Source organism: Juglans regia, chromosome 3 (assembly GCF_001411555.2).
Source record: "Juglans regia cultivar Chandler chromosome 3, Walnut 2.0, whole genome shotgun sequence".
NCBI lineage: Eukaryota > Viridiplantae > Streptophyta > Magnoliopsida > Fagales > Juglandaceae > Juglans > Juglans regia.
In genome coordinates, this window is record NC_049903.1 from 20,784,920 (window position 1) to 20,790,759 (window position 5,840).

Below are 5,840 nucleotides of genomic sequence, written 5' to 3' on the forward strand. Positions count from 1 at the left end.
ACCACAAGATGTTTTTGGATTCAATGAAGAGTCTTTCAACAGCAACCACAAGATTCAAGATGTTTTTGGATTCCCTCCCGGGTACAGATTCTCCCCAATAGGAGAAAAGCTCATCGTTTTTTACCTAAAGAAGAAAATACGTAACCAACCCCTGCTAATGAACAAGATCGTGGAGGTTAAACCTATATGCATGACGCAGATTTTCTTACATGTATAAGTATTGATCTTATTTAAATATCCTGTTTCTTTTTTGGTATTCTTCCATGGTTTGAGATGTTAACTGGATCTTTCAAACATAATGTCACATGATATAAAGAGTTTCTTTCTTGCTAATAATTTTTAATCTGAACGAGAGAATCATGTCATATCAAATATTGTGCAGATACCTTTTCTTGATGTGATGTTTTTCTTTTTCCTTGCATTGGTATAATTAGGAATAAATGCAATTAAAGAAAACAGGGTGAACTTGCTGAATATGTCCTTTGATTAATAGTGTTGGATAGTGCTTCATTTCGTTTGACTAAATGTGTACATCTGCAATAGTCAAAGTTTTATAATGAAATCCATGATATTAAGTACATATACATTTAGAAACAAGATCAATGAGATTTTGATTCAATAATCATCCACATCAATGATACAGTGTTTGTATGCAAATCAATGTATCTGTATGTTATGCATGCATTCTTCAGTGTCTGTTTCCCGTTGAAACATTCAAATGCAGAGGATCAAAGCAATAAACATAAGAAGAATTAGGCTAGCTAGCTCTTCCTTTTTTTTAAGTTTATTATTATTCTTTCTTTTTTTTTAATAGCTTTAGGATCAAATTAACATTTTCCTTCCATTACAAGAATACTACACGGGATATGGAGCAGATTCAGCAGAAATGTACATTTTCACCCCAAGAGAACGAAAGTATCCAAATGGAAGCCAGCCAAATTGGGCTACTCATAATGGATATTTGTAGGCCACCGGAGCTGATAGGGAAATCAAATCCAATGGAACTGTAGCCGGATAAAATAAGGCATTGGTTTTTTATAGGGAAAGACGTCCAAAAGGTAAGAAGACTAACTGGATTATGCATGAATATAGAGTCGAGGTAAACAATCCAATCAGAAGGATAAAATGTCTAAATGGATTTAAAAAAATATTTAAAAAGACAAATTACACTTTTGGATAAGTCCAAAATTCTAAAAAAATCGGTAGAAGTGAACTGGCGCTAAGATTTAAAATATATTTATTTATAGAGAGAAAATGTTGTACGAGTTTTAAATTATTTGACGTCATCTAAAATTACTTGTTTTCCAGAGAAGAGTCATGTTATGGAGGTTGAGAATGGCAAGGAACGTAAACCGATTCTCATGGCTGTTGTTACTAACCAATCATTTACCAATAACTCAAGAGAGCAACTCCAAGTAGCCCTCGACTTAATACACCAGAAAGCAACGACAGTTCATTGATCACAACGAATAATATTGGAGCTGCTACAAATAAAAGATTTTCTGTAGATATCGATGATGAGCCTTTCAAAAGCAACAACAAGATTCAAGATGTTTTTGGATTCCCTCCTGGGTACAGATTTCTCCCAACAAATTAAGAGTTCATCATCTTTTACTTGGAGAAGAAAGTATGGAACCAGCCCCTGCCAATTAACAAGATCGTGGAAGTTAACCTATATGCATATGACGCAGATTTTCTTGCAGGTATAAGTACTGATCTTGTTCAAACATCCTGTTTCTTTCTTGATATTCTTCCATGGTTTGAGATGTTAACTGGATCTTTTGAACATAACGTCATATGATATAAAGAGTTTTTTTCTTGCTAATAATTTTTAATCTGAACGAGAGAATCATGGCATATCAGATATTGGTGAATAATTAGCAAACAATAAACTATATATCGTGCAAAGTTATGTTCAAACCAATTTCATTGGAAAAATCCAAATTCCAAACAGCTAAAACCATTAAAGAATACCAATAAAGAAATAGGTGTTTGAACAAGATCAATACTACCTATCTACAAGAAATGTGGATTACATGCATATAGATTAACCTCTACGATCTAGTTAATTGGCAAGGGCAGATTCCATACTTTTTTCTCCAAGTAAAAGATTATGAACTCTTCGTCTGTTAGGATAAATCTGTACCCAGGAGGCTTGGAAAAAAAATCCTTGTTCATTAATCTTGCTGCTGTTGTTGAAATTGTTTGACACATCATCGAAATCTGTAGGAAACCCTTGATCATGAGCAGCTCTAATATCATTCGTTGTGATCAATGAACTATCGTTGATCTCTGATGTATTACAGTCGAGGGCTACTCGGGGTTGCTCTCTAGAGTTATTGGTGAATGATTGGGTAGTAACAGCCATGAGAATCGATTTACGTTCATTCTCATTCTAAGCCTCCATAGCACGACTCTTCTGTAAAAAACAAGTAATTTCAACAGACGTAAAATAACATGAAACTCGTACGACGTTCTCCTTATAAATAAATATATTTTAAATCTTAACGTCAGTCTACTTCTACAGATTTTTTTAGAGTCTTGGCCACCCACGCACGTCCCCGAAACATCCTCTGTTTTCATAACCAGAAACAAAGCACCGGTTCTTCCCATGCACCAATCCCGCAAGCCTCCTCAGCCATCTAACTCCACTGAAAACACTGTCCAAGCCTCCACCCTACGATTGCCACAATTTAAGCACAGTAAGAACATCGTAGGCCACTGTCGATGCCACAACACACACACTCTCTCTTTCGATATCACGTTTCTAACCACCTTTGAATATCTCAACGGCTTGGCCACCGCTACTCGATGGAAAAATATTCTCCATCATCGGACACCGTCCACAAACCACCCCTCCCACCTCACAATTGCACACCTACGACATACCACCCACCTCGGTATCCTCCCCTCTCATAGTGCTCTCTCCCTCTCTATTCTCTCTCTCTCTCTCTCTCTCTCTCAGAAATCCCACCACCATTGAGCTCAGTCGCGTCGCCATCTAGATCCACCCAAATTGCCACCACACATAGCCTCATGGTAAGGATCCGTGTACTGCTCCTCTCTTCTCAATGAAGTCTGGTTTACAAAATGAAAATATTTTGTCATTGGTAAAGGGGAACTTTGAACTGATATTACATTATGGCCTTATTTTACAATGGGTAGTGAATCACTACCCATCTACTACAAGTTCATTTCAAGTTTTTTTTTTCTTTTATAATTTTCTTTTAAGTATTTTTTTACATCCTTAATCACTAAGAAAAAATTAAAAAAATATATAACTTTACTAATACACATTTTCTTAATCATCAAGAAAAATAAAAAAATTTTAAAAAATCAAATACAAAAATAATAGTAGATGGATAGCAGTAGGGCAGTAATCCTATCATTATTATTTTACATTTCGGTCTGAGTTGTTTTGTTTACGTACTGTACTTTATATATATATATATATATTTTAAGTGCATTCAATTTTTATTTCAAAATAGTTCAGAATTTTCATAGCAAATATTTAAGGGATTTAAATTATGTTGTTAATCATTAATTTTTATATTTTAAGTAATCGTGTAATTTTATTTTAAAAACTTTAAATCTAATCTAGTTTATTTTTATTAAATGAAATTTTATTGTTTACTGTAATAGATTTTTGGTATAATTATATTAACTCGTATTAAATTTTTTATAGTTAGATTTCAATAGTAAAATATTTTAGGGTTCAAAGTATTAGTAGGAGAGATTAAGTAGATATCTATTCACTTGGGGCGTGATGATATTTAAGGTTGTGAGAATGTAAGAAGTTTTAGGAATATAGTTTATTTTGATATTTTGTCTTAAATATCAAAATATTGTTTACTTGGAGATTTACATAAATTGTGTGTCTAATTTTAAGGTGACGATTGATATTCATTCGGTATTGTTGTGAAAAAATTCAAAAAAATTAAAAATTCAAGTAAACAAGATTCCTATGCTAGACTTTGCATAAAAAAAAAATAGACTATGGTTGATTTTATGAAAAATATACATGTTTGTGTTATGAAAAGAATTTTGAAACAACCTCAGTTATTTATTCTGTATTACTCATGAAATCTGTATAAAAGATAAAAGTATTTTTGTCATGACTGGTGTAGACATAAGCAAATTTATGGCATTCTGTTTCATGTAACTTAAATAAATCTCCAGTGAACAGATAAATCTCATATTACACTTGAAATACCTATTTTAATTCCACAAAAACTTAAGATTTCTCTTAATTCTAAAATACTATCACTTTCTAAATTCCTTAATATCCACATAACTATAAAACTCAAATATTTCTAAAATTGCATAATAATATTAGTAATAGATACAATTATGTTGTAAAATACATATCTGGTTTAAAGGCTCATTAGGAGGACAAATATTTCATTTAATAAAAATAGACTAATTAGTATCTCTTTAAAGAGTTCAAAATAGAAATCCTGCACTACTATGTACTTCTAAAAATATTAATACTTATAATATCTTTCAAATATTTATTCAATTTGTATTTAAAACAAAACTCATACAAAGTGAATTTAACATATAATGTTGTATCAACTTATAAATATTTTGTTTAAAGCCCATTCATCTATGCCCAAAATAGACTATAACCCACGTAAAACAAAACTCAAGCTTTCAGATTCAATAAGCATAATATTAACTCGTGTGTTCCAAAGAAGGCAAAATGGTAAAACACCTAATATTATTAGAGTAACCGAGATACACAAACAAATGTATATTTCCTTCTTATGAAAACTACCACAACACGAAAGAAAATCAGGAGATGAGCAGCGGCAGAGACTTACCCAAGGGAAATCGAGAGGCAACAAGCGATGGCAGAAGATGCACTCACGGCAAGCACCAAAATCACCAAAAAGACATGCGAAGCTCAAGGCTTTTATGGCAAAAACAGGGCACGGCAATAAGGCAAAACAGAGCAGTTAAAGACCAAACAAAAAGGGAATGCAATGGAAATAAATCACAAGCATGAGCCACGAAATTAGTAAGGAAGATTTAAGAGAAAGCACAACAATGGAGGCTCACGGACAGACCTGCAAATGGAGAGAAAAACAGATGAAAAATATATGCTAAAGAGGAAGAGATTAGCACTGTTTTACATCAAAAAGGGAAACCAAAAATTAAAGAGATGGAAAAGGAAACATTACCAGCCGAAGATGGAGGAATGAATGGTGGCGCTTGCTGACTTGTAGAGGGGAAGATCCGAAAATAAGATGGAGAGGAAGAAGGAACACTGCAGACGGCAACTCAATGAAAAACAGAGGAGAACAAAAAATGACATAAAATGAAGGAGAAGAGGAGAAGCAGCAGCCGTCGCATGGGTTGGAGAAAGGGGAAATGAAATCTGAAATGGAAGGGTGGAGAAGCAACGGCGCAGGAGAAGAAAAATAGACCTAAGGGATAGCCAAACGACGCCGTTTGGGGGGGGTTTGAAATTTACTGGGCTGGGTTGAAGGCTCACGGGCTGCATGGATGGCAAGGCCCAGTCTGAAAATATAAGAGTCCAACAAACGAATAAAAAAAAGGCACAATAACAAATAAAAATAAAAGCCAAATAAAAACACTGTAACTGAATATTAATAAAATAAAATAATTAAAGTCCAATAATTTTTTAAAGCAAAGAGTAAATTTAAATGCAAACACTACTTAATATTAAGAAAGCACATCAAAGTAAATTTCGCAACTTAATAATTATAAAATAAATCCAATGAGAAATCCGATAAATTTAAAACAAGAGAACCAATATTTAAATTAATTAAAATAATCCTTCACTAAAAATAAATACACTAAAATACAGGGAATCA

The 5,840-nt window shown here is 33.0% G+C and overlaps 1 long non-coding RNA gene across 1 annotated transcript; it reads right to left on the minus strand.

Annotated features, from left to right (window-relative positions):
- Nucleotides 1-1,057: 1,057 nt before the first annotated feature.
- Nucleotides 1,058-5,395, minus strand: LOC108999341. The gene is made up of 3 exons (XR_001997476.2): nucleotides 5,184-5,395; nucleotides 4,824-5,069; nucleotides 1,058-3,078 (listed from the first exon to the last, which is right to left on the minus strand). It is a non-coding gene; the product is annotated as an uncharacterized LOC108999341 (long non-coding RNA).
- Nucleotides 5,396-5,840: the final 445 nt, after the last annotated feature.